This window comes from Pyrgilauda ruficollis, unplaced genomic scaffold (genome assembly GCF_017590135.1).
Source record: "Pyrgilauda ruficollis isolate IOZ18807 unplaced genomic scaffold, ASM1759013v1 scaffold3, whole genome shotgun sequence".
In the NCBI taxonomy this organism is placed as follows: domain Eukaryota; kingdom Metazoa; phylum Chordata; class Aves; order Passeriformes; family Passeridae; genus Pyrgilauda; species Pyrgilauda ruficollis.
Window position 1 is genome coordinate 25,855,059 of NW_024524377.1, and position 25,683 is coordinate 25,880,741.

General features: G+C 38.6%; 1 protein-coding gene across 1 annotated transcript in view; it reads right to left on the reverse strand.

Moving 5' to 3' along the window:
- Nucleotides 1–25,683, reverse strand: part of PLCL1 (phospholipase C like 1 (inactive)) — a 182,775-nt gene that overhangs the window by 155,858 nt on the left and 1,234 nt on the right. The window lies entirely within an intron of this gene.

Here is a 25,683-nt window from a genome sequence, read left to right on the forward strand (position 1 = left end):
ACAATATCAGTGTGACCTACACAAGCTATGAGCAAATTGAAAAAGCAAAACTGATGCTGACTTCCTTGTGATTGTCTTCAAGATTTTTTCAGCAGATTAGACTGCTGTTAGGTAAACTCTGACTAAATAGAGTTGACAAAATATTTTTAGCTCTCTTTGAGCCGTACATTCAGAAGTCATTCACAGTGAAGGCCAAGCCAATGAAACCATCTATTGATAATTTTGCTCACTAGCAAAAGCTTGCCTTTTTCAGTTTCCTTTACATTTGCAAGCTTTCAACTCTAAGCTGAAATTTTCCCTATCGGCTACCTACCTTTAGAGAACAAAAAAATTTTAAATACCAAAATCATTCAGCAGGAAAGGTAGGAAAACTAAGTTGCCTTGCCAACATCTGGAGAAAGGTCAGGAAAAAGTTTCAAAGGCATAATTGCACACAAGCACCTACACTTCGAACATCTGACTTTGCGACCTTACTCTAAGACTATCTAAAAGAGCTTTTCGTGTGTCATGTACTATTAGATGGGGAGTCATGTACCAGTTGAGGTCACCTTAACTGGTAGTTTAAAGCATATGTAGTGAAAAGCATACAATGCTGTTGTTCAAAGTTGTGTTTTCCAAAGAAGTCAGAGATGGGGCAATCACTTATAGAAAGCTTGTAAGAATCAGGCCCTGGAACATTTGTCTTTGCTTTCTGGAATCTGTTTCTATTTTTAAAAAATTATTGCACATATAGCCAAAGAGTTAAAGAACTCCTTACCTACTTACACTACACAGCTGATACCTAACCCTCGACCAGGAAACAAAGCAGAGTCCATATCTGATGTCTACTCTTCCCTGCAGCCTTCCAAGAACATCAAGATCATGTAACAGTATTCAGATCAAGCATGAACAGCAATGCAAGGGACAAGGAAATGAAGAATCATCTCTTGTCATCTTTGTGCTGTAGCAAACCCAGCAGAAGCTGAGTGTGTCAAGAAACAGAATGAGTAAGCAGTCAAGTGGGTGGTTCAATATGTTCATTTTCCTCCACTATTTCCATTTTAAGTGTCAGCTTCCCAAAATGTATTTAATTTGTACTATAAATTTTGATTTTCAAACACTTGCCATGCTGTTCAATGAAACAGTCTGTACATACACATATAAAAGGAAATATTGCACAAAACCACAATGATAGAAAAGGTCTTGGTATGGAATCTGTTGCAGCTACATTTACTTCCAGACCTAAAAAATGGTAAAAGGTTTTTTGGCTGGATGGATCTAAAGATAATGAGAAGCAACCCCCCACCATCTTTCCTTCACTATGCAGTCTGCACTAAGCAATCATCCAACAACAGCAGCAGACTGCTGACAGTGTAATTAAAGAGGTTTCTGTAGGCTCTTAATCACACTTCTAGCCTCTATTGTAGCAATATCCTTCTGAGTCCTCGTTAAAGCACAGCACTATGTTGGAATAACCACATTCCATCATTCCAGTTATTTAACCTTTGGGATGTCCTGTAAATGCAACAGAATTAATGAAAATGCAGTCTCAAGATAGCTTCATTGTAACATGCAGAACCCAAAGAAGGGCTCCTTGTTTTAACAGATGAAATACCCCTTGCCATAGCCCCAGGAGGAATGACAGCATCAGTAAAAGCCCACTCCTCCCTGCCCCCTGCCATGGCAGAGTCTCACCCACCCTACCCCTGGCTACTTCAGCAATATGCACCAAGTAGTTTAATCAGCAAGAAAGGGGTCAAGTGTGAGAAAATATCCATACCCAAGTGAGCAGGAGATAATTGAAAAGGAGGGCAGCACACGGCACATGGTCCCCAGTAAATGACCACAGCAGGGGAGTTTGCCAATCTGTATCCCTGCCAGCCCCGTGCCCACCTCAGCAGGCTTCCCACAAGACCACATAGCACTGTAGTAGTCAAGGGTGCCCACTGCAGTAGTCAAGGGTGCCCACTGCAGTCTTGTCCTAGATCTGCAAACCATAAATATCTGCCTACAGCAATAGAAGCACACCCACTGCAGCAGAACCCCTGCGGAAATCCAGTATGGCAGGCATTTGCCTCAACCAAATCTCAGGAGGCTCAGGCTGGCATGGCAGCCAATGAACTCCTGATCTCAGAGGTAGATAAAGACACAGTTCCCCAACACTCCAGGATAAAGCAGTAAGCAGATGAGAACAATCTGTGCATCACCTGTACTGCCAGAACCAGAGGGACAGCACAAAAAGCAGGTTCTCACAAATTAGAATTGTAACTAACAGTAAAGCAACGTTTAATGAAAAGTAGGAAAACTCACTGATCCAAGCTCAGAACACATCACTACATAGATAGTAAAGGGGGAGAAAATCCCTAATGATACACTGCACACCATCAAAACCCATTACTCACTAGCTGAATGGGAAAGTGGAATTCTGTGAGCTTGTCATAGAGAGGCATATACTGTACAAGCTCTAAATCTAATTGTTACTTTGCTTTGGAAATGTGATAAAAATGGTGAATAAATACTAAATAATGGATTGCAAACTTTGAGCTTCAATAACTGCAAAAACTGTTAACCCCCTTGTATTTACATTGTTAAAAACAGTGTCTCTCTTTGTGTCTATCCAAATACTGCTGCAGAAGTGGTGTATTTGAAAATGTACATGGAGCAGACAGACAAAGTTACTCATTATCAATACTATGGTCAGTCCTTCAGGTCTTGTTCTAGATCAAGTATGCACTGGGGCAGAAGCAGTAGTGCATCAGGAGAGCTGCAGGATCCCCTCCTGAACTGCAAAGTCCCGCAAAAGGAACAGGGAGTGACAAAAACTGCATGGGCAAAGTCTAAGATTTTTCTTACCTGCAGACACAGCTCTCTTAGGGGAGTCTTCTGCTTCACTGACTTTTCTTTCCGAGCGCTACAGACCAAGTTGGAGGGTAACAGAAAGAAAAGCCACAATTTTTTGCACTGACAGCATGTCTTCCTCCCTGCCCATCAAGAGACAAGGATGATTCACTTCTCTTCTGGTAAGGCTGGAGGACAGCCTGAGGAACAGAACTATTAGGATTAACTGGGTATTCCATAATCTGTTTTATGAGCATTCCTTCCCTAGCTGTGCAACATACGTGAAACCTTGAGTTAGCTAAGATCTCTTAAAAACTGTCAGCTTTTAGATCTTCCCTGATAGCGCTGAACCATGAGTCTTAAATATGAATCAGTTTACATCAACAATGCTCACAAATTGAGAGGGATCTCCAAATTCTGTTTGCTGACAGCTGCTGCTAAACTCTAGTTCACAATTATCCCACTATTATACTTTAATAATTTATGTTGATTAAAATTATTTTCTCCAACTATCTGCAACACCCCTGTAGGCAGTGCATCTGTTATGGGGTTTCCCATTCATGTTTCCGTATTTATACCAGTCAGTGACCTTACCAGTCAGTGCAGGTCAAGGATCAGCTGAAGCACAAACGCAGGTAAAACTTCTGTATGTGATGAACCTCCTGATTTGAGACTGAAAAATATTCTACTTGGTGGAAACATTGCCATCTGCCTAGCACTCCATTTCCTTATGAGCGCAAAACTGCTCCTCTTGCAGTACTTCACCCTTTTTATCCTGTTTGTATAAATACTGGACAAAGACATGTAACAGCAGTTGGTATGGAGAGAAGCCAAGTAGTCCAGTCCCCAAATAGATTTTCTATAATTCAAATTCTACCTTGCTGCTTATTCCTAAAAGCTATACCACTTCTTCACAAAATCAAGTTTTTGCCCACAGAGCCACAGAAGTTACTCTTTTACCACAAATGACCCTGAATTTTTAAATGCAATGCTAAATTGTGAGCTTAACAGTTGTCTGCAGGCTCCAGAGTACACAGTGAAACCAATTTAGATGGTTTTTTCTTAAGACCAAAGTAACTTTGCGTAAGCCTAAATTTCCTTCCCAAGCCACTTAAGACCACTGTGACACTTAAGGCCATTTAGGACACTAGAAAACAGCAAAGACTAAAGCAATCATTCAATTTATTTTTATTTGTAAAGAAAAAGTTACTTCTATCTGTTAAAAAAACCTCATTAAAAGTTTAAGGATGACACATACCCCTATATAAGTGACACTCAACATGCTTTGTTTGTCTTTTTGTTCAGCAGAAGAGTGAGAAGCCCAAGCACACACCTTGGAGCTGGGCAAAAGGCACTTGTGCAGTCTGTGTACCCAGAGTGCCAGTAAACTCTAATTATTGACCTTGCTGATGCAGTCTGTGCTCTTCACACTCATTCAGTCTCCTACTGAGCCACTGGACTTTAAATGTGTGAAGAGTCATAAACAGATGATCAGCTACATGTGGCTCACACAGACATGTTCCAAGCAAAGTCTTGACCCACATCATGTCAAAGACACTTTTAGGTCACACAGCATTTCATATTTCTAGTTTCTGCTAAATCCCTCCTTCACACTGAAATCAGAAGAGGGATAAACAAATGCAATTGCTTGTTTTTAAATCTATATACAGTGATTTTTACATGAGTATCTGTGTCAGGCAAATCAGTCTCACATCCTTTCCTTACTTATTGCACTTCTCAAGGAGTCATCACATGTATAAGAGCAGCTTTACTGCTGAGTATGAGCTATATGTAGCTAAATTTACATACTGTTGTGGGGTTTATCCTGACAGTATTAACTCACTCAAATCAGTTTGGACTAGAGCATGCAATTCACTTTTTAACTCTAGAAAATGAGGCCAAATAAATGCAAGATTAAGATTATAAAGTGGTGATAAAATGTGTCTATTTTTATACTTTACATGGTATTCTCTGAACATATCTGTCCACACACAGTGACTTTTTTCACCATTAAGAAAATTGCCAACTCAGAAAATGAATGTCAGAAAGAGAGGTCTAAGAAGAACCAGAATCATTTAGGTTGGAAAAGACCATCAAGGCAAACTTTGTGTAATAACACATTGGCATTACAAGAGAAATGTTTATGCCTGTTTCATAAATTTATCATTCTCAGTGTGGACAAATAGAAAACCTTACTCCATCTCTGCTTTCTTCCTGCTTTTGAAAGGAACTGCACACAAAGTTGGGGGTCCTTTTACTCCTTGCCTATATATGCAAAGGCTTTAGATCACAGAGAACACCCCATGGATCAGCAACAAGGCGATTTTACTGAATCTATAGATTTCTCTGTTGCTCATGGCAAACATCAGAGCTGATTTTACTTGCTTCTAGAAATAGTAAGTGACACAAGATTTTACAAAGGTGACATATCCAAACCAGGATTTTTGCACACATTAACAGAAGATGCAGCACTCAAGAATGAGATTTATATTCAAATGTTGAATGTGAAGACTGCAAAGACGTACCCACTTCAAACGTTCACCAGGACATTGAGAAGATTCTTCTTTTAACATTAACCATCACTGGTGAGCCACAGGTTTACCAGGTGTTTCTAATCCAACTTTAGAATTGCCAGTAAAATTGCCCAAAGACACTTGAGATTCAAGCAACCTAGAGATTAATATTTAGTGTGCATGTGGACAAATTGTTTCAATGCCCCGTCTCAGTCTTATTTGAAAAAATGCCTCCATTATAATCTCTGAAGTCCCATCCACAAGTGTGTAGTGGATTAAAAAAGGCAGTATCTGGCTTAGTCTACTTTTGTAGTGATTTACATCACAAATTCAGTGGGAGATCGTCTGGTTGACGCAGAGGGCAAAGAACAGAGCCAGGCATACATAAGTGGTGCTTTACAAGTCCATTGCCATGATTAAAATGAATAATCCAAGAGATAAGCCTCTCATTTCTCCAAGTACTCTAGTCCATACTGCATCACTCTGCAGCAGAACATACAAGCTTCTGTTTACACCACACAAATTGCTGGGGTAGGAATAAAAATACTTGTTAATGACTCTAGTATTTAGACTAACACCTCTGCCTCAGTGACCATGTTTTCTTCTTCACCTATCTCTGATGCACAGCTGTTGACAAATTCTGAATCTGAATTTTTCAGACCAGTATCATCTAGAATTGTATCATAGAATTGTATCCTTTTTCTAACATAGTTTTCGCCTCAAAAAAGTCTGTCTAGTCCAAAATTATATTTGAAATTTACTTTCATAGAAACTTGCATAAGAGGAACACAATTTAATAGCCCAAGCTTAGTTATCTTTCCAAGGATAGACACTGCTACTACAGCAGGTCCTACAGTCATCAGCCAAAGCAATGAGGACTTTGCTACCCTGGACTATTTTGTTTCACACTTTTGTAAAGCTGTCAGCTTTATCATTGTCGAGAGGCTGCTGAGGGGACCAGAAGTCAACCAGAAGCATATCACAATGAGTACATGCTGCAGTTTAAGCAGCAAGGCTTCCTGAGGTTGCTTCAGCACAGCAGCAGCTATCTCTTATTGATGCCAGAAAAACATCCTTTAAACATAATCTCTAATTCATCTTGATCAACATACATAAACATTTTGTAAAACCACTTTCACAAGGCCTGACTAACCGTTTAAAGATCTTCCTTGGATTAACAGCCAAAACCCAAGGTTTTGATAAATAAGAACATATTAGTACAAAAAAAATCCATTAAAAGCCTGAAGTATTTAATTTACAACCAAGCCTGCAGTCCTCTGCTTCCTACTTTCACAACAAAATTGAAAAAATGAAGACAGGAAGAGGAAATAATAATTCATCCATCAACTTTGAAACCTTTCTAGGCCTTGGAATAATGACCAAGACAGTATTTAGAGGAAGGTCCCACCCAGCACAAGAAAAGTTGGCCTCATCCACCTCTCTAAAAACAGAACTAAAAAAAAGCAAACAATCAGTTTCCATTTATAATTATAAGATAATCCAAGAAATAAAACATTTTCTTTATGTTTTCAGTTATCTGGATCTTTGAAATACCACAACATGAAATAATAAACTAAAAGTCATCTTCCCCAAATCATAACTGTGTAAGAGCTACATTATAACTAAATTAATTGCATCTAGACCTATTTTGACCAATAGTTTCTATAGGACAAAAAGTTACCAGTAAACTAACCTAAGGGAGGTTGCTTGTTCTAAACCATCACATTCTGTTAATTTAATGGTCATGTTAGTGCATTTGTTCACCATGCTGCTTTAATGCAGAAACTACATTTGACATCCAAAATTTTGTAGCTCCCAGGGAAAAAAAGGAAAGCACGTTACCTTCCTTTATTTGGAACTGAAGGACTGTCATAACATGCTCTGCAGTAATGTTGCTTAATAAAGATGAAATAAAAATATTTACAGAGTCAACTATTACAAGGCTTGGATCATCAGAAAATAGCTATCATAAAACAAAGCATCTGGAAGAACAGTGCGCAAAAGGACACTTCAGTACATGAACTCCACGGCAAGGCCAAACACAGCAACTCCAGTGAGGGGAAAATCAAGGCAGTTGGGATGGTCATTATAAACCACTGCAAAATAAATTAACATGAGAAAGATAAGAAATGACACTTCTGAACAAACATCCTCTGAAAATTAGAGGCAAAATAATGTTCTATATGCCTTGTCCCTCAGCTGCACAGCAACATCCTCAGCCTTTGTAGCCTTCTTTGCTTCCAAGTGCACTTCCCTACCTGTGAGAGCCTGAGGCTGCTCCTCACACACCCTTAACTCCCTAGCACATCCCCACTACAGGAGGGAGAGCACCAACAGAGCTCTCTAGACAGTCTCCACACCCAAACAGGGAGCTGCAGAGACTCTACCAGAAGTTACAAATTCCACTTCCCTGGCAGCAAGTTCAAAAGGATGGTCACAAACAGCATTAGCAACTGGACCTTGACAAGAAAATACTGCTTAGAATATTTTGCAATATGCATCTTGCAGACCTTTTCCTCACACAAAGTATGGTATTTAGAAACAGGAAACCAGTTCCTCCAGAAAATACATCCCCATAGACTACCTGAATAGTTGAAATGTCCACTTTAAAAAAAAAAAATTAATTAATCAGTTGTTTACCAGAAATTGCAAATAGGACCTGCAAATAGGAATTTCATTGCCTTAAATAACGTTCTGGTGACAAAAATTAGTAATAGGAAGTTAGTTATGAAAACATTTTCATAAGAAGTACCATAGTTACACCTCTGTCACTCAAATCAAAGTGAGAGTTCAAACAGTTTTTTACATGCTCTAAAGCTCAAACCGCCACCATTTGCTTCTTCAAAGGAAGAAAGAACTGAGAACTCTATTTATATTTTTACTAGTTTTGTGTCATTACTAGAATAGTCTTGGAGGGGCTTTTCTGTGGAAGGAGTTGTTTTAGCTCATGTTTCTCCATCTTTGGAAAAAAAATTAGATCTTTTATATGCAAAAACACTCAGAAGAACAAGCATCAGGAAGAAATTAAACCTGACTCAATCGCAGAATTTTCAATTATCACTAATACCCACACTAAACTAGATCTTCTAGACCTGGCTACAGTAATGCAGATTCTTCCCAGTGCTTTTCATATACTTTGCAATTACACCTTTTAATGAGCTGATTTTTCAATGAGATCTTATTTAGGTTCGACAACCTGCTAAAATAAAGGTTTTTCTGTTGAGCAAACCCATTCATGGATAAAAGAATCTTTGAAGAATAAACAGGTTACCAGTTCAGAATCTGTATATTCTGCAATATATATGTATATATTTATGTCCAATACATAATATGCAGTATCCAGAAAAACAGCTATTTGGTGCCCAACACCAAGCATATTTCTCCTGGGGGTCTCTCTTGTGGGAGAAGGAGGTTTCACCACCTTGAAAGTCTAAAGAGTTTTGAGAAAGCAATACACCTATTCTATGGAAACACATATATCAAAGTATTTTGCAAAAGCAGCAGAAGTAGGTATTTCATAGACAGCAGATTTCTGTTCACATGGTTGTAACCTTATCAAGCAAGATATATTAGATATATTTGAAAAATAAAGCAGAACTACACAGATTTTAAGTAAAATAATAACAGCTGACTTCTGGTAACAGTAGCCTCTAGTTTTGCTTGGCTACAGAAGTGATCATTCTGAAATCCCTTTCAGTTTGCATCCAAAATAAACGTCTTAGAAAAGTTTATTTCCCCTCCTAAAAACTGCAGGTTGAGATTATATCCCTTCTCAAAAACATGCTTAAAGTAACTCATTATGCTGTTTCATCACTGCAGCTCTTGCCATTGTTTGCGATGAAACTGATTAACATAATACTATTTGTTTTCTTCAGTTATGTTCTTTATTCACTGAAGTATAGATAATTTCATTCTGAAAATATTTTCAAGGTACTATTCTTCATAGTAAAAACTTATCATTTACAGAACCCATAGAACATAACATTTGGGACTTCTTTTCAAAATAATGGAGTTTTAACAGTGCTGGCAAATTCCAAAGGCCATGTAAGAAGACAACTGAATTCATCTTTGAGACAACTCTACAGGGCAGAGCAGGAAAGAATGAAATATCAGACAGTTCTGATTCCCTACACAGCAGCAGGAGGTCTTGATTTCAGCAACTGGCAATCAAGGATTTGTTCTCTGACTGAAGGGTTCCCAAATAGCCAAGAAATGTAGTTTATAGCAACACCTCTGTCAACGGTTATTTATGACCTGCCTGAATTACTACACCGCCACAGCAGCTCCAGGAGGAGAGAGCAAGTCCAAAGGGAAAGTATCCAACCCAGTGAGAACACAGAGACTCCAAGAAAGCAATCAAATACCACGGTGAAATTGCCTCGAGCATTGAAAAATTCAGAAAAATGGTCGAGAACAATGAAGCCAAGAGAGTGTCATTATTGCACTGAAAAGAAAAATTCTTGGGCTAAAGAGACTCCATCAGTCTGGAAAAATATGAAGCCTAAATAGCTTCAGGACACATTCCAACAAAAAGGTGAATGCTGAATACTAAGTAGCATCAGCCTCCAAGAATCTTCAGCTTTTTATGTTGCTTGGGAGAGTAATGTACATAATCTCCACCCTTCTATGCAAAAAGGAAGAAGCACTTGCAGAAAGAGAACATGACATAAATACACTAATATTTAAAGCCAACTGCTGCAGGAAGAGTACCTAACAACTTGTCACACAAAGCAGTATTTGTCATATTTGAGACAAAGGTGTCTACTTCAGTAAAAGCTGTTCCAAAGGAAACAGTGATTCCCCCACCTGTACAGCTGTGACCAGCAGGGAGACTGTGCAGGCTGGGGCTGCAGCCAAACAGCCCAGCACAAGAGACATTGTGTCCTCTTTAACCTCACCGACAGCAAACACAAAAGTGGTCTCTGACAGTCTCAAAGCCCAGTGAAGAAGAAAATAAATTAATTTCTGTTCTCATATAATGGTTTAAAAGTTATATCCTTCTACAGAGTGATCACAAAGACTCCTCTCATATTCAATAAAATAATCTCAGCTGTTTTTTCTCATTTGTCTCTCCAGCATACTCTTTTTAATCAGCATTGTAGACATACTGCTTTTGGGGAAGAAGCTTATTTTAAAAAACAGCCTTTTATTCCTCTGCACAGTGTCCTTCGGGAGTGTCTGCCTTTCTTTTTCTTACCATCAATCTTAAACACACATGAAGGATGAGGTTTTCATCTCTGAAACTATAATACATGAACTAAAGACTCGCCACTATGTTATCATGGCAACAAAAATAAAAGCTTTCAACACTACTCTGGAAGTAAAAGAAATAAACACAGTAACTCCTATGTGATCCAGAGTTAGTTTTCAAGCAAAAACTATCCAGCTTATTCCATATTCTGGAGTCTTGGGACACTGGAAGGGTGTCCTACCAAAAGAGCAATAATCACAGCACCACACTTTTGTTAGATACAGCAAAAGTTTTTAAAAGCATGATAGAAAAAAACACCAGAACTGACTGGGATTCAACAAGTCTGCTGACAACATGATATTGCCATTCTTAGTAGTCCAGTGCTGGCACCATAGTGCAACACTCCTGCAAGTCTTGGCAAACCTGACTGTTGTAAAGGTGCTGCAAGGTGATCTTGGGCAGAACCCCAAACACGCTGAAAGAACTGGGTCAATACTTAGCTTTGATCTGCTCAGGGACAGCACAGATACAAGAGCAACAAGATAAATGCATCAAGTCAAAACATGTCTCAGAGTTGAACCCACACTTAGCAGGGAATGACAATGACAGTGAACTAAATAATTTTTTTTCTGATAAACTGGACTTCTATGCGTAGTTTTTACAGCTTCAGTCAAACTGTCTTCCAGTATGAGCAAGGCCACAGACCAAAATCAAGGAGCGGATTTTGAGTTGACAGTAACGTGGTTATGGTGGAGAGTGAGGGCAAAAAAAAAAAATCTGAGCAAATATTCAGAGGTTGAGTGCCATCGCTGTGGCTTTTCCAGACATTTGGAAAACAGTGATCACATTGCAAATTGTTTCAAAGCAGACTACATTTAAATCCAACATACAGGGCAAATACCATGATTAGGTGGAAAAAATATTGCAGATAAGACAGTTTTTAACTTGACAATGTAATTAATGATCTTCACCATTAACTGATGACTATGTGCTTTGCAGTAAAATAAAATGTTCTATTTTTAAGTGGCAAGATAAGATTGGGGGAAAAAACCAAACAGGAAAGAGCAAAGGTATTTGGCCATAAAACAAGGTAAAGCAGCTATTTAAAAATAGCAAGCAGCCTCTAGCAAAGGCTAGAAATACTTACCCAAGGCCACAGTAGGTCCCACTGCAAGCATTCTGCACTGATCCCCTGCTCTACACATCCAGCCTATTCCCCCAAGCTGCCAGATACATTCAGACATGCAAGGCTCCTGTGTTCCTGACTTTCAACACCGGGCACTGGCTTCACAGGATGGACAAAACATGGCTAGCCAGGATGAAGCTTTCACACATGAACTACTCTTGCTTACACAAAAAAAAAAAAAAAAAACTACAGGAGAAATGTTACAAAAAAATTTAACTGGGTTCATGAGACCTTTTTCCCCCTTCACTGCCCCAGTCCAAGGGAAGGATTTTGTAGGTCAACAAGCCTTTGTTGTCTGTATGAATATATACTTCCATACTATCTCTCTGTATTCTGCCACTAATAGATACTCAAACACCATCCTGAATATCCCTGCGTTTTGGCTCTATGCATACAGTAATTAATACAAACAACAATTTCTCCAGCAGATTATTTATACAGGATTACATGGGAAAGGTCCTTCCACTAACATTCTACAAGCTCTGCTTTCTCTTTTGGCTGAATAGTCCTTCCTCTAATAAGTAACCATTCACAACACAGAACATACTTTGAAGTGAGCAGGAGCATGGAATTATTTCCTGAGCTGTTCTCTTCCAAGTCTCTGAATGCTCCTATGTGCAGTTATTTGCCAGTTAAACTTTTCTTCTTGCTTTTCACACCTCTCAGAACAAGGTACAGTGGTGTCCTCAGGGAAGAAGGCACTCAGACAGATTTGTAAAACCAACTACAAATCCATTATCGTAATGACTCAATTAATTAAGCAGTTAGGCATGGCCGGAAATGACCTGCTGGGAAAGACAGTGCTAAACTTCTCGTATAGTATATAAACTACCAAGAAACAAACCCTAGAGCAGTCAACAGCAAAGGAAGCATTAATCATCATTATCACTGGAAACACCATGAAGCTTATCTTGAAAGTTAAAGAACCACTTGAGAAAAGCAGCAATTCTCCCTGATGCATTGCCTGGATTATTTTACTGCTATTGAGCACTAAATCATCACAGAAAAGAGAGAAGCCTGGCATTCTCTGGTTCTTAGTGGCTCATCTGACACCATTAGAAGCTCATTTAACAGCTGTTATGTGTCCAGCCATCTCAGGTCTTTCCAGAAGGATACTAAATACCTCCCTGATGTCTTGAGTCCAATGCTCCTGAAGTTAGCCTCTCCAGTCTTTTAAAAAAGGGATTTAAAATTATAATTGCAATTGAACTGCCACAATCCATACATCCAAGCATGGCAGGTATCCCAAAAACCTTCCTGATGTAGTAAAATATTTTCTACAGCAACCAAAACACATATCATATATGCAATGGTAAAACAGTAAAAACAAAAAAAAATTAAACTAAAAAACAAAATAAAACCCACAACCAACCATAACAAACAAACAACAAAAAAAAAAGGCACTAAACCAAATGGAAAACAAAACCCACCGTATTTTCAAAAACATGAAAGAGGGAGGAAATCTTCAAGTTTCATACCTCAGCAAAATCTGGTGTAGAGATTAATGGGTAGCCAAGTCACCTGCAAAGCAACTGATGATATCGAGTTACACAAACACGCAGCATGTTTGCATCTTTTCTACAACATTACTCTTTCATATAATTTAATATTTGCATTCATCCATTAATTACTTTATTGAAGCATAATAAATCCAAAGGGGCAATACAAGGTTATACCCAAATGCTCCCCATGGATTCAGATATCAGCTTCTAATTAGAAACACACAAAATTCATGAAGAGAAAATGCATTTTGAACAACCACTAAAATACAGGTAGGCATGACAAACAGCCCCCAAAAACACCCAAGCAAAAACCACCACACAAACTATTTTATTAATTCAACTGTAGAGCTGACTTTTTACACACACAGCCAGGAAGATCAAAGAAAAATTTCCCCTGCCCAAACTGCAAGTAACTTGCTATTTTTCTGCTGGGGGCATTCATTGGTCCTACCCTGAAAGATGGCGTTCATTTCTAACTCCCACTATTCAGCACTCACAAAGGTAATGCTCACTTGGGACACCAAGCTCTTGGTCAAAGGCCCCCAGTTAGTCTTTTCTAGCTAAGAACTGTACAGATCAAATCCTACTTTGGTGTAGCAGGCAGAAGAACACACACAACCTCTGGCTACACCTCTGTTCAAGCAATTCTGTTGGCAAGAGGACTGCTTGGTATCTCAGTCTGCCACAGCAGCACAAGTCAGCCTGCACCTCTCTTCCTGCTACAGCAGCTTTCTGCAGAAAACACCAGCTCAGGCTGTAGGTAAGCACACCAGTTCTGCAGCATACACATCAGTCTATGGATGCAATGTTTGCTCTTCTTCATTCTCTGGTTGTTCTCATTCTCATTTTCATCTCCATCTTACAAGAAATGGGCCCATGGCCTTTGTCCACACAGAAACATGTTTTGATTAAGACCTCATGCAAATCACTATTTAGGCACTCTAGTAGCAGCTTTCGTTTCAGCTACCTCCTGGTGACCATCAGTTCAAAACTTGAGAGTTGTCCATACACAATTTTTTAAAACAACTTTCCAAATAAACCATTCCAAGCTGTATTTACAGTATTCCAAAAAGAGTAGGAGACAGAAAAAGTATTTGCAATACTGAATTTAAATGGCCTTTTCTTCCCTTTTAGAAGAAGTTGTATCGTCCAATAACTACCACATTCAGTTCTTGGATTCATACAAAGAAAAAACACCATAATTTCCCACTGCTAAAATTATGCAATACTGCAAAATTTTGTGCATAAAAAGTCTATTTCACATGTTCTGTGAATTTCTACTATCATGCAAAGTATATACAATACTTACATACATAGATGAAGGGGAAGGTAATAAACTGAGCAAGTGGAACTATGTTCTTTAGAACATACACATATCCAGACACAAACACTTCAGTGTTTTCCTTGAGTAGTATTTGGAGAACTGTTCAATATGTGCTCCTGGCTGCAATATGCCACAACACAAGCTAGAGACATTCTGCAATCCTTGAGTAGGTGTACAGATAAATAAACAAACTAAATGGTATTTCAAATTAAATATAAAGTTCTAGATTATACCCCCCCATTGGTGGATTTCAGCAGGGTCCTATCTTTTGCCTCACAACTGTTCAAAGCAGATAGAAAATGCTGCAAGCCTCTTAGGTTAGAAAGCTGATATTTCTTCTCCTGGTGAACAGAACACTGTGCCCACACTGTTCCTTTCAAATCCTCAAATTTCTCAAAACTATGCCAAATGCACTTGCAGTAGGATATAGCTAGCTGTTTATTCAAGCTGAGAGCTGTGTATCATTGGAGAAGTTAAAAGCTTGTCTGAAGTGAGATACAGTTCCCTTGCTGCAGAGCAGGGCTGTGTGGAAGCCAGGCACCAGCTTTAAGCCAATTTTCTTAAGTAAGCTAAGAAAAATGTGTGGTACTCCATACTGGGAAGGCAAGGTAGTGCTATACAGGATAAGAGTGTGCTCTTAAGCTCCAGGGTTTTTTATTTATCAGGATTTAAGTCTTGATAATTTCAAAAGGAACAAAACTTCTCTCTTCCCCAGACACCACAGGCACTGCCACAAGCAGGTACAAGTGCAGCTTCCCAGCATCTCAGCTCTGTGTTCTGCATTGCCCTGTTTAATATGCTCCCTGTTCCTCTCAGTCTCATCTCTTCTTGGTAAACGGGATCATCCATCCAGCCCCAGCTCACCTCTAAACATGATACTGGCCATTAGCCCTTTGAAAGGTGAGCTCTTTGGGCAAAGTCACAAGATTTTATCACAAGTGCTTGTATGTCAGCATTTCACAGCACACGGAGACATCGTTACAGTCTTTACGCTGGTCAATGTAAATGAGGATGTTAACCTCATCTCATTAAATCAACCTTTTTTCCTATCACTTGAGCTTTACCTGCTCCCCACACCCATGCCCCTCCCAGCAGAGCTGCTGAGCCTAAGCAAAACATGATGTTTAACTCACTCACATTTCACTTTCCCAAGCCAAACAATTCACTTATCCTCCCCCATCTACTGCTGCAACCCAGCTTCTTCTGCAGGAAAATACCATGGTCCTTGGACTGGTCTATGTAACCTATGCTCAGCATGAGAACGTAAAATAATTTAAGTAGTTATAATGGTTAAAATAAAAAATAAGTCTTCAAAGTGGGAAGGTACTGCTGCAGGGAACTCTTTGGCACTCCTCGGGCAACCAAGGGTACCAGGAGAATGTTCTGAAGGCCACAAACAAGCTCCAATTTGATGTCAAGATCAAACGGAGATTTGGATCGGTCGATTGAAATCACTCACTTCTAAGCACTAGCCCTGTCCATCAAAGTAGTGTACCTCACTACCATGTAAGAGAGTATCTCCCTTTCATCCATAAGGATGTAGCAAAAAGAAGTGTTGAATATGAACAGAATTGTAAACTGCATTCAGCACACAGATGCCGCAGCAGTACTGCCAAGCAAACAAATAAATGTATTTGCTGTGAGTTAAGTCATCTATTTTTTTCTCAGTTCTAATAAAAACTTAGTCCTTTTTGTGCTTCTAATAAGAACAACTTATCTAGAAATAATCCCCCAAAATTCATTCTTCAGCAGTATTAGCACTGATATTTAAAGTCATACAGTTTTGCCAAACAAATCTTGCCTAGCTCAAAGTAGAATCAGCATAACATAATTAACCACATTTTAAGAGTCTGAAAAAGAAAATTGTAAAGTAAAATAACAGGGTTTAGTGATTGGCTATTTGTGTTCAATCCAATCCCTCCTCCATTAATGGCAATGGGAAAATTGCCACTGATTTCAGACTGCAGAAACTATGTTTATACTGAAAATCTGCATTGCTTTAGGGAGCAACTGCCACTGTGAATCATAACACTGAGGAAGAAAGTCACAAGCTACGTGAATACCATAACTTGTATTTCCAAATCATACACAAGTACAACTGATTTTACATAACACTAGAAGACAAGCCTTCCTTCAGGATACATCCATGTGTATGTCCCAGGACAAACCTGTCCTTACCCCTGTGCCAAGGCTTGGGTGTCACCCACAGAGCAAAGCTGGCTCCAGCAAATGAAGGCTGAGCAGCTTCCAGGCAGTCTGGGGGACTGGGCTCCATCTACCACTGAACACAAAATGTTTGCAGAAAGTCTTTTTTCTTATGTTCCCTGAATTCCAACATCTATTTTTTAGCCAGTGCTCAGAGAATTTTTTATTACACTATTTACATGAGGCAGCCTGTAGGTGTGTCATACTCCAATGGAATACAGTACTTTAATTAAACTATTACATTTGCTAAATTAATGCAATAACCTCCCACATAATCTTGTTCAGAAAAAGAGGAAGGATCTTACAGTAATCCATTCACAGTGCTTTCTCCTGACAGCTCTCGCTCAAAGCGAGGTGAGCAAATACAACTTCTGATCAGATATTCATAGAAGTTGTTATAAAATCAAATTAAAAGAACAACAACAAAAGTCACATGGGTCTTCCAAGCAAAACTACAGCTTATAAAAAATTAAATGTGAGAACCCAGAACTCATCTACATTTATGCTGAGTGTTGCCCATAATGTATTTTGTGTCCTAAGAGAAAACTTAACACTAAGTAAAAATTCTTCTTCCCATTCTTCTATGCAAGTAGGCTAAAACTGACAGAATCACCAAGATAATCTATTTCCTCAAAAAAAAACATTCAACAATGGAAACAACTAAAACATCATGGTGATATTAAAATTCAATGGTAAGCTTGACTAAATGCTATAGGGGTATGGAAAGCTTAATAGGTGATGCCCAAACAGGCAGAAATCTTCACTTAAGAGAGAGATGCAAGGAATCACCACCAAGCTGACAGGAGCAGGACCAAGGCAGCCCTCAATCATCCTCCCACTGTTCTCTCAACCAGAGCTGCCACAAATGTTTGTGGCAAAAAAACCTTCTGGCTTCTGGCGGCCACCTGGTGCCCTTTTCCAGGTTCCCCAAAGCTGACATCATTCAGCAGCCAGTCCCCTTAAACACCTACACACCTTTAGCACGGTGCATGCCCAATAGACCACAAAACCAGAGCAATCCAGCTCTGGCAACAAACTTATTTTTCCTGTGTGACTTTCCCTGCAGCGAAGCTCAGAGCTGCATCTGCAAGTGTGATCCCCGTGGTTGTGCTCAAAATTCTTCCTCAAGTCCTGCTCCTCTGGTCCTCCACCTCACCCCTGTCCTGCTTGTGCACCCTTGGCTGACTCCTGAGGGCAGTGCCCAACCTCCCAGCCAGGCTCCCAGTTTTATTTCAGCCTTGCCTGCTCCCCGTGACAGCCATGCTCTCAGCAGCACTCTGATTATGTATAATCCAATTTTCTGAATTTCACTTGAGCTTCTAGACATGCTCTCACCCTGCTCTGTCCTGTGGCTTTCCTGGGGTACTCAAGTACTAGCATCTGATTCCTCACCAAGGAGTTTTACCTCTTATTGCTATTTACTTCCTGCCTTTTTCTTGTAAGCATGGTACCTGTCATTCTCAGGCAATCTCCAAACCACACCTGCTTCTCAAAATTCATTGACTGCAGTAGGACCCAGTAGAACAGAATTTCTTAAAATTCATGGCATCTTCTTCATCAATACTCCCGGCAGAAGTTTTAGTCTGGCTGCTTGCTCTTCTGGTTTGGTTTTTAAGCAGACACACTCTCTAGGAAATACATCAACACAAAATGGACAAAAGTCCACCGGTATACACAAAAGCAATATGGATACTGACATTTCCATGAGCAGCAGGCATCTCATACCACAAGCGCATCCTGCATTTTAATTAAGGAACTCCCTTTTTTGTTGTACTTACCCTCCAAGCTATCTGAAAGAGTAAAATAGCATTAAAATTTTTCATAGCCTACAATCAAAACGAATTAGCAATCCATCAAACCCATCTAATGAATTAAAAACACCCTGTGTCCACCTATAGCACAATACAGGTAATTAGATCCAAATTACTCTGGGAGAATCACCATTCAACGTTAGCTTAACAGACTTTGGGTCCATAAAATAATAAATGCTGAGCACTGCACTTTACTCTAGATTACTAGACTTATTTGAAAGGTATGCAATTGAGCAGCCATCTTCACACTGAAGAGATTTCCAACTGAGATTCTTACTGCCCATTCAGAAGTTGCATCCCAGTTACCAAAACAAGCATCCAATGAACAAGGATGATTTGAGTCCTAATTACCGACCACTCTGCGTCTTCTACAGCCATTTAGACCCACACAAATCAATGTATGACAACTTTGAAGTATTCAAATACATTTCCACTGTGAACAAATCTCTGAACAAAGAACTGGGCAGCAAACACATGCTCCTTTTACCCCTTCAAGAAGTACCAAAGCAGCATAACATAGGTCAACCTGAAGGACAACCAGGATCCAGCAGGATGGAGAGCCTCTGGGAAAAATTCACTATGACTCTAATGAATGTCTTCTGTAGCTGTTCCAACTGGGATTATCTAAAACATGGCGTGTCAGTACTCCCCTGAGCAGGCCACTCAGAAAGAGAATCCAATTTTCTCAGTATACATTTAGAGGTGGAATATTTTTTTGAAATTCCCTCAGTACAGTAATACTTTGGTGCCAGTTATCTTTTAGATTGAGATACACCTTTAAATAGGCATCCCGCAATACAATTACCCAATGCATGCTGCCCCAAGGCTAATCTCATTGATGTAAGTGGCTCTGGAAGAGAAGAAATATTTTACCTCAGTTTGATTCCAGTTTGTTTCATTTAAGGCCTGTACAAAGTCTTAATTGTCAGAGACTTTCAACTTAATAAATACACACTAAACAGTGAACCACAACTGAAGATATTCATAATGAAGATATTACAATAATCTAAGAAATTTGAACACATTTCAGGAAGGGGTTAATAATCACTTAAAACTGGAAACTTCACACATAAGACTCTTCCAGAAAATAGGATTCTACACAAGTAAGCTTTAAACCCCAGAATATTTATGGTACAGAAAGATTTAAGAACAAGGCTTTGATTGTCAATACATTTCCAAACCTATACATACAATGATCTTTATGAGTCTTCCGAACTTGTTAACATTTAGTAAAGGCACTTGGCCATTTGTAGCATTAGTTTTTTTAATCAAGTCTGAGTAGTTCCTGAACTGTCATACATGTCAAAACCTTCAAGTCACATTAGCTAAAAAAACCCAAACTAGAATACATATGTTATTAAAAGTAATATTAATCATCCTTCCTCATATTTTAGAAACATCACCCAGTATTACCAGAAATTACACCTACCAATCAAATAGGTTGATTAAGCTTACAAGAATGACCAGCTAAATGTTTCACCACAGCAGATGTATTATTGGTTCTACAGTAACTGCCTGCATTTTCACATCTACTGCAGGGAAGAACAAGAAAAAAAAATATACTATTAATTAATTTAAAACATTTTTGTTACAGATGGCAATGATCTCAGTGGAACTACAAAATGAATAAAATATTAGCATGAGAAACAGGATTTGCATCTCCACACAGATACAAAAACTTAATTTTATTAACAGCTGCTTAACATATTTGGAAAGCAATAGAAAGCTTTCCTCCTCTGCCACTGCTCTGTCCACCAGCCCCATTACTTCATCAGAATATTATTTTTAATCATTTATGTACTTCTGAACAAAAGTCTTTATGCACATAATTTAAAAACAAATCAACCAGTATCACCAACTTCATCTCTTATTCCCAACCTTAACAGCTCCTACCTCTTACCTAGAAAACTTATCAACCAACTTCCTGAAAAAACCTGCCAGAACATGTGTTTGCAGACCACTGGACTTGCTGTTATCCTACAGAAAGGTCACCTTTCAGTAATTCCAGTGCAGGACACTCAAATCACCTTGACTCTTATGACCTGGTATGGAAAAACACAAGGCTTTATCCATCTGTACCCGCATGTTTACTGAGATCACTGGTCATGTCTTACATTATGTACCAAATGGAACCAAACCAAGAAATATGGACTACTACTAGAATACTTAGCAGACATTTTTGCTATAAACTTCAGAGGAAGCAGTTTGTTTGTCCTGGATGGAGGTTGCTTGGGCTTGTTTAAAATTTTTCAAGTAGTAAAGTTTAGACAAGTCAGTGTAAAGGCACCCATTAATTTTTAGGAGACTTTTAGCCAGATGAGCCTTTAGGACAACTTCCCAAGACCCATATGCCCAAATCGTGCACCTGAATCATTTTGTATATAGTGGTTTCCATTGCTATGATCATTATTATTGATAGTTTGACACAAAAAATTCCACAAGATCTAATCTTTCTCACTACAGTGTTACCAACTTAGGCACAGTTATACTGGATCTAGTGATGTTGCTTTAAGAACAAAGAGGAAAGAGACAGAAGTTAAACCCCAGTCTGAAATATCCACTGTCCTCCATGAGAATGTATGTCAGTGATAAACACAACAGTTCAAAGAAAAACTGCCCATCTTAACTGATACTAATTAGTGGCTAGAACTCATTTGACAAAAGCAGGTCTATAATCAATATTTGTTTTGTCCAAAATTGTCTTGAATAGATGCTTAAGGAAAAACAGTGGTGGATGGAATAGAGATGCAGTGTTATGAAAATAAAAACAGCTATGCCACAGCAAACCAAAACATATCTTTACACCACTGCTCTTCTGCAAAGCTGGCAAACATTAATTCTAAATAACTAACTTAACAAAGAGGATTCTTTAATTTCTAAGGAAATTTTATACTAGCAGTAATGGAAACCAGTTTCCTGGGTCTCTTAACAATTTGTTTAAGTTTTTTTAACAAACAGACACCGGGTTACATAAAGATCAACCTAGGCTGGTATCCCAAGACAAGTACACACCTGGGGAGACACATAAGAAGCAAGGAAGTACGAAGCGGTCGATTCTTTGCTGCAGCTTCCCAGAGTTCAAGCACTTGTAGTTCAGGAACTTTCAAAGCCAGATGCTTTTGGTGCATTGTGAAGCTCTCTTCATCAATTTGTCATTTCAAACCTGCTCAAACCCATTAACATGTCTGACTGCACAGATTTCTGGGGCTGTAAAGTGCATGATTTACTCACATGCTGCATCAGGAAATATTGTCATTTTCTTTCAATCTGGCGCTAAAGAACTACCACTGTTTTTTTCCTTGACTTCACATTCTGTGAAAGAGAGTGAATATCAGTTCCCCGTTTCCCACAATGTTTGGTAATTTACATACATAAAAATATCACCCACCAGTTACTTTTTTCCAGATCTATCTGGTGAATTTCCCATTTTGTAGCAGTCTTTGCATGGCTAGACATGTCATTCTTGCCCTTCTAAATAGCTTTTTAGGCTCTACCGCATTATTTAAAGTAATCTCAACTTACATATTGTTCTTTTTTTCCTCTGGTATATATATGTCAAACAATGCATTAATTATAAAATCAGCATTGGACTATCAAGTAGTTTATCAGCTTTAATGAATCTTACATAGTCATAGTTTTAGATTATTAAGCAGCAAGTGCATAAAAGCAAGCTTACACAACAAAAAGCTATGTAAAAGCTTCTGGAGAATCATTACAGTCCTGAAAAACTCTGTCTTCTGAAACCAGTCTTAAATAGTTATGTTGCATAAATAGATGTGGTGTGTACTTGAAATACTTGAATTCTGTCACCACACATCAGAACAAACTGAAAGAAACTAAGCCTCACTGCTTTCATTGCAAGGGTTTTTTTTTTAAAGCTGAGAATGTCACAAGCATAAATACAAGTCTTGAAATCAAGACAGCTGGCTATCTTGATACACTTCCACTGATTAATTAAATTGCAAAACCCTAAAACTTGCAGTTCTTAGGCTAGTAGTGTATTATAAGCAAGGACAACTCAACAGGCTTTTAAAGGAAAAGAAATCTCTACATGAAGCAGGCAAATAGCCTTTGGAAGAACTTCAGTGAAACGACTCACAGCTCTACTGTGACTGAAGTTAAAGTCTGAGTTTGAGAGTCTGCAGCTGCGACTCAAGTTCATTTCATGGGCACAGTCTGCTACGTTATCTGCAATGGTATCTTAAAACAAAGATCCAGGAAGAAAACAAACACATGATCCCAAAAGTTTGTCTTGCATGCAAACAAAGCAGAGAGAGATGGCTGATAAGAATTGACAGAGAAATATTTTGGTAGAAAGCTACAAAGTATTTCAGTAGCATTACATAACAAATTACACAGCCTTCCTACTCATTTATTAAAGTGCTCATACATGGCAATGGCAGAAGGAACATGCCAGAAGGAAAACAACATCCATTTACTCTGTTTAGAATCCCCCACACAGGAAGGCTTGCAAAACTTGACATGTAAAGAAAGCAGAAATCCAGTTTTCCAAGCACCGTCTTCTGCTCTCCTGGCCTAAAAGTGGTTGCAATTATTATTCTATTTCCAAACAACTGGGCAAACAACACAAGCAACAAAAACAAAAAAAAAAAAAAAAACAAAAACACCACTTGGTAAATAATTTAGTCAATGCACACTCCATCTTTAGGCTTCCTAGAAAACAGGTCGAGTTCTGTGATCTCTTGCCATTTCTCTAGTTTTATCTCCAAGAAATCTTGTCTGCTGATTTCAGGTTACTCATTCCAGTTCTGTAGCACTTACCACTTCCTTGCATTAGGAAAAAACCCCACAAAACCAAAACACAAAACCTAAAAACAACAACTAACACACATTAGTGAAACAACCTAGTGCCCAAGAACAGCTACAACTACTTCTCATGAATCTTATTTTACATTTACCTCAATCTACAAAGCTGTGAACACCAGCAAAGCAAAATGGGAATAACAATTTTCTGGCTACACTTTGTTCTTTTTATATAAATGAGTTATCTTGTTTCTGAAGCCAATATAGAGCACACGAACACACTGAATATTATTTAGAAGGGTTCATATTTTACTTGCAATATATGCCAAGTGGAATTTGCTGCAGGGAAGGTTTTTAAAGCAAGCCCCTGTTCAGCCTTTGTACTTCACAGTTATACTGTGGGTGCCAGAACACTCCAATGTAAGCAAGTCTGGCTTCCACTGGAATTGAACTCTCAGATGCTAACCTTGAGACTTCCAGAGTTCTAAATGACAGCTGGGGGAAAAGTGCTGTTAGAAGTGTACTTTGACCATCTAAATTTACAGAATTTTAACTTTTTGCTTAATTGAGCAAGACCACTCATGTTTAAAGTACACCTTTAAATAGCTGGGAGAGAAATGGGAAAACAGAGCAAGAGTGCTCAACTCCTGCAGAGTAAGAACTTGTCCTTACTGCGCAACTCCCTCTGCTTTCTTAAGTCACATTTTTCAGCAGATAAGATCAGCTTAGAGGAAGCAATGGAATACTATTTTGACTATAGATTTATATGAACATATGGACATTTCAGAGTAAAATAAATATAATAAATCATTAGAAAATTCATGTCCCTGTAAAACATAATGCTTGTGCAGAAATCCTGCATGTTAAAGTGCTGAAAAAAAAAAAAAAAGTAGGTTGGAGGGTTTTATCTTAATTCCAACTAAAATTTGCATTTAACGCCTGATGAACATGTCCTAGTACATTAGAAATTCCTGAAAAATGCAGACAAATACATTATTTAATTTCTACCCCAAGTTAATAGTATTTCCTAGTATAATGCCAAAGGAAAACTGTGATTCAAGACACTTTTACATACCACTGAGATAAGCTTGAGGGAAAAGAAATGCAATGTTCTCTATGGGGTCCCAACACTGTGCCTTAGAGATGCACAGCCTGTGAATTCTCAAGTTCAGACACCTGCTATGAGACACAGCCATGTTACCTAATTTAATCCATCTATTTAACAATTAAATTTAAGATTAACAATGGTATTTTTCATTCCACTCCTATCAAAAGACCATTCCAAACCCTTAGAGGGCCCAGAGTAACCTTCTAGTTTCCTGGATCTACACATAAGAGTCCTTGTCCAAGAAATCTATTTTTCTCCTCATACGGTATTCAATCCAGAGACCTCATCAGCCCATCCTAGCTATCCTTCTAGGCATCTGCCCCAGTCTGAATGCACCATTCCTAAGCATGGGAAGCTGAGTTTAGTCAGTATTTCAGATGAGGCCTTACCAGTTTGTTGTATAAGAACATTAATACTTTCTTACCTCTGTCAGGAATCTTTCTCCTTCTAAACACCATCCTGGGATATGTCTCAAGGAAGGAACTTCCTCCAGTTAGAAGAGTGATCATCAGCACGATGTGCTAATGTGCTGATCATTATCAGGTGTGCTAAATTATCAATATCAAGCTATCAACAGTAGTGAAAATGCTACTCAGTCATTTAGAATTATCCACCATTTATGACATTAAAATACATCTACCACATGGAACTGGTATAGTCTGTAAAAAATAATGATACATTTTTAACTGAAATCCAAGATTGTGTATTTTCAATTTTTGAAACTTTCACACAAATCTAAGAGAAAATATCAGCTCCTTACTAGGACAGTTACAGAACTTTGGTCCTGATTTAGCAAAGCATTTATACATTTATGCAACTTCAGATTGGAAGCATTCCCACGTAAAGACATAGTGGATGTTTTCACAAAACTAAAACCACCCTTAACGCTTTGCTGGACTTAATGGGTTAATACTTCAATGTGAAACCTGCAAAGGACCCTCGAGGCTCTTTTGCATTTAACCACCTCGGTCTCCTCTGAACGTTTATAGCTTTAAAATGCAAAAAGCAAGTATTTAGCGTATCTGTTCTTCCATTGAATAGACATATGAAGCTGCAAGAGCTAAGCATGCGTCCTGAGCTCCCAGCATTAAGGTAGAGCTCTACCCAGTGCCTTCACACATTTACAGATGAGAAATCTTCTTTTCCGCTGTTCTCCCGATGCCTTCCAAGTGCAAATCACTAACAAGAGGATCACGTGTGACAATACGCTAAATTAAGTTCGCTCAGGAGATTTCATTCATCGGTTCCCCAGAAACTGGCGA